We start from the raw sequence: 8,601 nt of genomic DNA, 5'->3' as shown, positions 1-8,601 counted from the left end.
GATATTGGTATAGCCAAACCTGCTCTTGTTTGCTTGCTATTTGCATGTAACGTCTTTTTCACTCTTTCCTTTTTTAGCTATTTGTATGTTGACATCTAAAATGTGTATCTTGTAGACAGCATATAGTTGGATCATGTTTTTAAAATTTATTCTGCCTATCTCAACTGTTTGATTGGAATGCTTAGTCCATTTCTATCTAAAGTAACTACTGATGAGACAGGCGTTACATTTAACATTTCTCTATTTATATTCTTTATGACTTACAGTTTTTTTGTTCTTAATCTCTCTCATAATGCCTTATATTGTTTTTACTTAATTTTTTGTAGTGAAACATTTTGATTCTCTTCTCATTTGATTTTGCTTATTTTCTATAGATATTTCCTTTATGGTTATGATGGGGTTTCTATTTGATATATTCTAGTTTATAATAATCTAGTTTGAATTGATACCAGTTTAACTTCAATGGCATAAATATACTCTACTCCTATACAGGTCCATCTTCCTATATTTTATTGATGTCCAGAACTATATCTTTATAAATGTATTCCCAATAGTATAGATTTATAATCTTTTTTTTTTTTGACCTTTTTGTGACTGGTAAGGGGATGGCGACCCTTGGCTTGGTGTCGCCCACACAGCGCTCAACCAGTGAGCGCACCAGCCATCCCTATATAGGATCTGAACCCACGGCGGGAGCACCCCTGCGCTCCCAGTGCCACACTCTCCCAAGTGCGCCACAGGGTCGGCCCGATTTATAATCATTTTTAAATGTATTTGTTTTTTAAGTCATACAGAACATACAAAGTGGAGTTACAAACCATAATTAAATAATAATGGCTTTTATATTTCTCCATGTAGTTCCCTTACTGAATATATTTATTTATTTATTTATTCATGTAGCTATAGATATTGTCTAACATCTTTTTGTTTAAACATGAAGACCTGCCTTCAAGAATTTCTTGCAGGGCAGATCTTATGGTAATGAACTCCATCAACTTTTATTTATCTAGAATATCTTAATTTCTCCTTTATTTTTTGAAGGACAGTTTTGATGGATATCAAATTCTCAGTTGATACTTTTTTTTTTTTTTTTTTATTCTTTTTTGTCTTTTTTACTGACCGGTAACGGGATCGCAACCCTCAGTGTCGCGCCCGTACCGGGGACCAGCAACGGGATCGCAACCCTCAGTGCCGCGCCCGCACCGCGCTCAGCCAGTGAGCGGGAACCGGTCTCCACATGGGATCCAAACCCTCGGTGGGAGCACCGCCACACTCCCAAGTGGCGCACTGGAGAGTGCGCCACCGGGCCGGCCCTCAGTTGATACTTTTTTTTTCTTTTGGTACTTTCGTGGTAAGGACAGACTTTTTTGTTTGTTTTTTGTTTTGTTTTGTTTTGTTTTGTTTTGGTGGCCAGCCGGCATAGGAATCCAAACCCTTGACCTTGGTGCTCTGAGCACCATGCTCTAACCAAGTGTGCTAACCAGCTGGCCCATCAGCGCTTTAAATATGTTGATGCAGTATGTTCTGGTCTCCAGGTTTCTGATGAGAAATTTGCTGATAATCTTATTGAGGATCCTTTGTAGGTGATGAGGTGTTTCTCTCTTGCTGCTTTCAAAATTCTCTGTCTCTGTTTTTTGAAAGTGGTTAAATTTGTTTCACTGTGGCTGTCTTTGAGTTTATCTTTTCTAGTCTTTTATCTTTTATCTAGTCTCATTTATTTTCTCAAAGTTGGGAAGTGTTCAGCCATTATTTCCTTAAATATTCCTCCCGCCCCTTCTTACTCTTTCCTCCTTCTGGAACTTTTAGATGTGTATAATAGACAGCTTGTTGGTGTCCCACAAGTCTCTTTGGCTCTGTTCACTTTTCTTTATCTTTTTTTCCCTTCTGTTTTTCACACTCAATACTTTGTTTCTCATACTTAATAATTTCAATCGCCTTATATTTAAGTTTGCTTATTCCTTCTTCTGCCTGCTTGAATCTGCTGTGAACCCAACTTGTGAATTTTTCATTTTGTTTGCACTGTTTTTCGGACCCCAAGTTTCCCTTTGTAATTTCTATCTTTATTGATACTCATTTTATACATTATTTATCTGCGTTTGTTCATGCTTTCCTTTAGGTCTTTGAGCCTATTTAGAATACTTGTTTTAGGTCCGGCCTGGTGGCGCACTCGGTAGAGTGCGGCACTTGGGAGTGCGGCGGCGCTCCCGACGAGGGTTCGGATCCCATATAGAGACCAGGTGCGGGCGTGACACCGAGGGTTGCGATCCCGTTGCCAGTCGCGGTACGGGCGCGACACCGAGGGTTGCGATCCCGTTACCGGTCACAAAAAAGACAAAAAGGAAAAAAAAATAAATTTTGTAGGTATGACATTCAGGCTTCCTTAGGGATGCTTTCTGTGGACTCATTTTATTTCTTTGAATGGATCGTACTTTCTTGGGTTTTTTGTTTGTTTGTTTGTTTGTTTTTCCTTTTTATCTTTTTTCGTGACCGGTATCGGGATCACAACCCTCGGTGTCGCGCCCGTACCACGACCGGCAACGGGATCACAACCCTCAGTGTCGCGCCCGCACCGCGCTCAGCCAGTGAGCGGACCAGTCTCTATATGGGATCCGAACCCTCGGCGGGAGGGCTGCCACACTCCCAAGCGCCACACTCAACTGAGTGCGCCACCGGGCCGGCCCTTGTTTGTTTGTTTTTTTCTTGTCCATCCTTTATAGTCCGTTGAAAACCAAACGTTTGAAACATAATGTGATAACTCTGGAAGTCAGGTTTTTTCCTCTTCTAGCAGGGTATGCTGGGTTTTTTAAATTATTTTTTTTATAGTGGTAGGATGTCTCTGTGCCAAGCATTAGCCTGAGGTGTAAGCTAAAGGTCTTCCCAGGTCTTTTGTGAGTTTCACTTTTCCCTGGTCATGGATGGTGCCTTTCTAAATTTTTTTGTATATTGGTTTCTTTTGAATAACCCAGTGTTTAATGTCTGGCTCCCAGAAGGGGATAAAGAGAAAATTGAATTGTAAAAAAAAGGCACCAGCCTTTTATAGTCCCTGGAAGTCATTTCAGATAAAAAGGGAGCAGCACGTAGCAATGGACAAGGTGCAACAGAAATGGCCATGCACCTCTGTCTGCACCTTTGTAATTAGAGCAGCAATTAGCAAGTGGAGCACAGATCCCCAATATATGGAGGGCAGTGTCCTTTTTACTAGCTCTGGCTTCTACGAGATGCATGCAAGCTGGTTTTGAAATGTGTGTGCAGGTGCTTTCCAAAGGGCCGTGGTGAGGGATGGGTCGCTGCTACCATGCCAAGAGCTGAAGCTGACCAAATTTCACTACAAGTTACTGTGAATTTTTTCCTGGAAGTTGCAAGCCTTCAAAGACTCCAGAGGTTCAAAATAGCTACATCAGACAGATTCTGCCAGTTGCCAGTGCAACTGTTGTCTAGGTGGGGAGCCAGAATCCTCTTGCTTCCTACTCTACCGTTATCCTAGAATCCTCTGCCCTGACTTTTTATGCTAATATATTATTTTAGGACTCACCCCAAATGTTACCACCTCAGAGAGTGTCCATCGTCAAACCTGTGTTACTCCTAATTCTTACCATGTGTAGATTTTTTGAATGCTATTTTAATTTAGATATTTTGAGATGGAGAGCACCCCTTCAATGATTAGAAAAGCCACTAGATGGAAATCAAGATTTTTTTTTTTTTTGTCCTTTTTTGAGACCGGCCGCACTGCACTCAGCCAGTGAGCGCTGTGAGCGCACCGATCATCCCTATATAGGATCCGAACCCGCAGTGGGAGAGCTACTGCGCTCCCAGCGCCGCACTCTCCCGAGTGCGCCACGGGCTTGGACAGAAATCAAGATGTTATCACTTACATGTCCTGGGGGAATACATGGCATGCCCAGAAGCCACACACACACACACACACACACACACACACGCGTGCGCGCGCGCACACACACACACACAGAAAAGTCAGGGAGTGTGTGGAAGGAAAAAGAAATAAACATTTGGGCTAATGCCTTTTGGGGTCCAGAGCATTATCCAAACTGATTTCTCATGTGAGTTTTTATTGGTGAATTTAAAGCAAGGAGGCCCGAGTTCCAGGAGATCACACTGTGAGAGGTGGGCACTGTGGCATATCTGCACAGTCCATGCTAAATATAAGGGTCAGTGGGGCCAGTTAAGTAGGTTGTATCTAGTTGTCCCATAGGGAAGTGGTCACAAGGAGGTGGTTGTATAAGGCAGAAACTGGATTGACCACATTAGTAAACTGGGAGAAGGTGTAGAACTGGAAACCATGTCAAGGGTTACTAAGCCCTGCTTCTGATATGAGAAAGTTAAACTTATACTTAAAATGGACACTGAGGCAGCATAAAATTATAAGAATTTACTACAGCTGCACTTTTTAGAATCACTAAAATTCAGTCAAGGTACACAGGGTTAACACTTAACAAATCATGAAGAGTCAAATCATGTAAATGAAACCAAATTAAACAGTGTTATTTTTACTTCTTTCAGCTGTGTTCCTCTATATAAAATTCTTTTTTTTTTTTTTTTTTTTTTTTTTTTTTTCTCATCGAGTTTGGCACCACGTGCCCCCTTTAAAACATCTTGACATTCACCTGAAATGGGTTCCCAGTTGATTAACCCATTCTAACACTTCTACATGTAATATTCCCTTAGTCACCCCTAAGCAGGCATGGCCTTACTGAAGAAAGTGCTCGATCAACCAAGAATCTTCTCTTAGCAGCCATATATAACTTGAACTATCTTAAATCAAACATGGGAATTGACTGACTCACATACATAGGAAGGGCGGTTCCAGCTTCCAGCTGGAGACATCAGGAACTAGGGATTTGACACACCTAAAGTTTTATTTATTTTTTTTTTTTTATTTTTTTTTATTTTTTTTTTTTTTGTCTTTTTTGTCTTTTTTCCGTGTCCGGCAACGGATCGCAACCCTCAGTGTTGCCCCCGTACCGGACCGGGGACCGGCAACGGGATCGCAAGCCTCGGTGTTGCTCCCGCGCCTCGCTCAACCAGTGAGCGGGAACCGGTCTATACGTGGGATCCGAACCCTCGGACGGGAGCGCCACCGTGCTTCCCAAGCGGCGCACTATCCAGTGCGCCACCGGGCCGGCCCGTTCCTCTATATAAAATTCTAACAGAAACTGCTTTGAGCCAATTTTCCAGAAAGGGAAAAACAGTGACACTCTGTCTTGTGGTGAGGGTGGCATTAACACCCACACAGCCCCTCTGGGGTGTGGATTTCTCAGGGTTGTGCTGGGATTTCCAATGTTTACAGCAGGTGATGGTCAGTTTGTAACATTCTGTGTGTGTCCTCAGTGAGCCAGTAGTGTGATGGGTTAGGAAGAATAGGAGCAAATAAAATGGACATCATACTCAGCCAAGATATCATAGTCTATCCTGGAAGACAACTTCACATGAGTAATTTAAATGGAGGGACTAGGAGAGCCACAGGTGGATTGAACCTGGGGCCAGTTAAACTGCCTGAAAGGGAAAAGCTTTTTATACAACGGTTAGGATTTAGCTACAGAAATGACTGGATGGGGGAGCACTTCTCTGACTGTGTCAGATAGTGTTTCCCTGGTCAGTCCTCACATTTGGCTCCCAATAAACTACAAATTTTTTTTAAAAAATGAAAAAGAAAAAGAAATGACTAGATGGGTCATGAAGGTGGAACTCGGGTTGAGAGTTTCACGTGGGTAAAGTAGACATTTGAAAATAATAGTTTGCTGGCATCTTTGTTTTTGCAAAAGAATATTTTTTTGCCAGTTTTAAAGTTCATATAAAGTATCAGTATTTTCCTCCTTTACTTTATGCATAAAAATAGGAAACAATCAGGGACTCTGTTGGTTTCTTATACAAACAATAAAATAGAGGGTGTTTGCCTCATTTAGTTTATCACAGTTGGAATGAAGCAGGTGCATAACCTGGAGTGGAGAGCAGAGGCCTGAGGCCAGTGCCTCCAAGCTGAGGCCAATCTTGAGCCTGCAGAGGGAGGGAAATGAAGGCTCCCTTGGTTCTTCCTGAGCAGCCTGCCCTGCCCTGCAGCTGGCCTTCATCTGCTCAGAACAACTGCAGAAGGAGGATTGACAATGAGAAGCTGCAGAGCACTGGAAAGCAGGAGACCAACATACAGATGGAGTTGGGAGGTTTTGTCCTTTCTGAGGTTATAACTGGTTGCCTTGGGCGGGCCATTTTCTGGACAGTGTTTGGTTGTGCATGTGTCTGGTCAATGGAGTCAGACTGTAATTTGTATATATCAGCATACTTCAAAAAGTTCATGAAAAGATTTCTTTCATGAACTTTTAGAAGTACCTGCATACAAAGAAAATCTGTGAAGGTTATCTTAGAGAAAGACTAAATGGGTTGTCTCCTGGAAAATGGATTCATGCATTTGACTATTTAGGTGTGAGAACTTTAAACTGACTTCAGGTGAGAGTTTCCTGCTTTTGGAAATTAAGGGTTTTTTTTTTGTTTGTTTGTTTTTTGTCTTTTGCCTATTTTCCGTGTCCGGCAACGGATCGCAACCCTCAGCGTTGCCCCCGTACCGGGCCGGGGACCGGCAACGGGATTGCAAGCCTCGGCGTTGCTCCCACGCCTCGCTCAGCCAGTGAGCGGGAGCCGGTCTGCACGTGGGATCCGAACCCTCGGACGGGAGCGCCGCCGCGCTTCCCAAGCGGCGCACTATCCAGTGCGCCACCGGGCCGGCCCCGGAAATTGAGGTTTTGAAGGAGGGAATGTTTCTACACTGAGGAGGTGACGGGAGGGCATGTTGAGCTCCGAGAGTTAAACACTTTGGTGTCACTGTCTCATTGCTACTGGCATCCAGGTCCCACTGCTCTCTGCTCAGAAATAAAAGACTCATCAGTCCCAAATGTTGCTTTGAGGTAGGAAGTTTATTATCAGATGTCTGAGGAGACAGACTAGAACTGTCTCAGAGCTATAGGGATTTAGTGAGGGTCTATATAAAACCAAAAAGATAAAGGGAGAAGGTTAGTGAAAAATGCAGCAGTCAGGGGATGGTGACTACATGCAGGTCAGCATGTTTTATTCTCCATCCTTGGGCTCAGTCCTGTGAAACCTGGAGTCAGACTTCCTGGCTCTGGCTTTATCTCCTTTCCAGAACATCTGCAGCTTCCAACAAGACTGTTAGTTTTGCAAGTTTTTTTTTTTTTTTTTTTTTTTGCAAGTTTTGCTGAGTTATGACCTTGCTTTTTTCTTCTTAACAAACTGCAGTGATTGTTCATTGTTCAAGAAGAATTCTTTCCTCAATGTTAAGTTCATGTTATGGCTGCCCTATGCTAAGCTAATATTTGTGATGGCTTCCCTTATGCTAGGCTACTATTTGTGATGACAGATCGTCATCACCAGGGACAGATCCCCTCTGGGGCTCCATTTCCAAAGTCAGATTCTGGTTGGCTCCCAATCTTGGGAATATTTTTAACCTTGCGGGTTTTCTTATGAGCTGTGGGTGAAGCGGTTGCTTATCTAAACCAGTTAAAATGTTTGTTTTTCTTCCCTTTTAATTACTTTAGGAAATACCGATGCTGTATAAACTCCATGCATTCAATGATTTTTTTCATGCATTCAATAATTTTATTCCCTTGTTACCGTGGTTTTATTTTCTTGCGTGGAAATGAGTAGATTGAGATACAAGCTGTGAGGAAGCCTAGACTATGCGGCCAGTTGCCTCATTTATATTTCAAATCCCTGGTCCCTGGAGGACATCAGGCCCTCCCTCCTGTTCGCGTGGGCGCCCCTCCTGCTCTGAGGGAAAGAGGTCGCTGCATGGGATACTGAGCCTGGAATTTCCCTGCACACTGTGAGCCCACGTTCATAAGAAAGAAGCAGGACGGGCCCAGTGGGTCCAGGAAGAGGCCAGCGCCAGCTCCAAAGTCTGGAGTGAGTTCTGCTGAAATACAAATACCGCCTGGCGGGACCGGCTTTGGTCGGGGGAAGAAGCGGAGCCTGCGAAGGGCTGTGGCTGGAACCCGTCGATCTGTCTTCGCTCAGTCACCTATTGGATCGCTGCTCCTGTCAGTCATGCCCCAGGAGACGAAGCTTGAAGCACTGTCCAATCGGCTGCCCAAGGGCGGGGCCGTGTGAACTGTCTCACGCCGCGCGCCTGCGGGGTCCACACTCCCGAGGCGGCCTGGTCTTTTCTCCCGCCGTCTGCGCCCCGGGCCCGGTCTCCGCTGTTCCCGGAGGCCCCAGGTTGCTGGGGCGCAGCCTCTGTCTTCTGTGACCTGTTCTGGCAGCGGGAGCGGTAGAAGGGACGCGGGGACATCCCGGAGGCCAGGAAATGGTGAGTGTGGGGCGGGCGTCCCGAGACCGGAGTGGGGCCGGTTGGAACCGGCCGGAGCCGGCCGTGGCCGCGGGACCCGGGCCTCCCCGCGCTCAGCCCCGGAGTCTGCGGCCCTCGGTCCCCTCTGGCCGCAGGGTGGAGCAGGGCCGGCGGCCGGGACCGTTCTGTCCCGTCCCTGCGGCGGCGACCTCGGCCCGGAGCCCTCTCTGGGCAGCCCCGCTTGTCCCCAGAGTGTGCGGTGACGGCGGTGTCCTCAGGGGACACCCGAC

Source organism: Galeopterus variegatus, unplaced genomic scaffold (assembly GCF_000696425.1).
Source record: "Galeopterus variegatus unplaced genomic scaffold, G_variegatus-3.0.2 Scaffold2313, whole genome shotgun sequence".
In the NCBI taxonomy this organism is placed as follows: domain Eukaryota; kingdom Metazoa; phylum Chordata; class Mammalia; order Dermoptera; family Cynocephalidae; genus Galeopterus; species Galeopterus variegatus.
Note: the sequence above shows the minus strand (reverse complement) of the source record.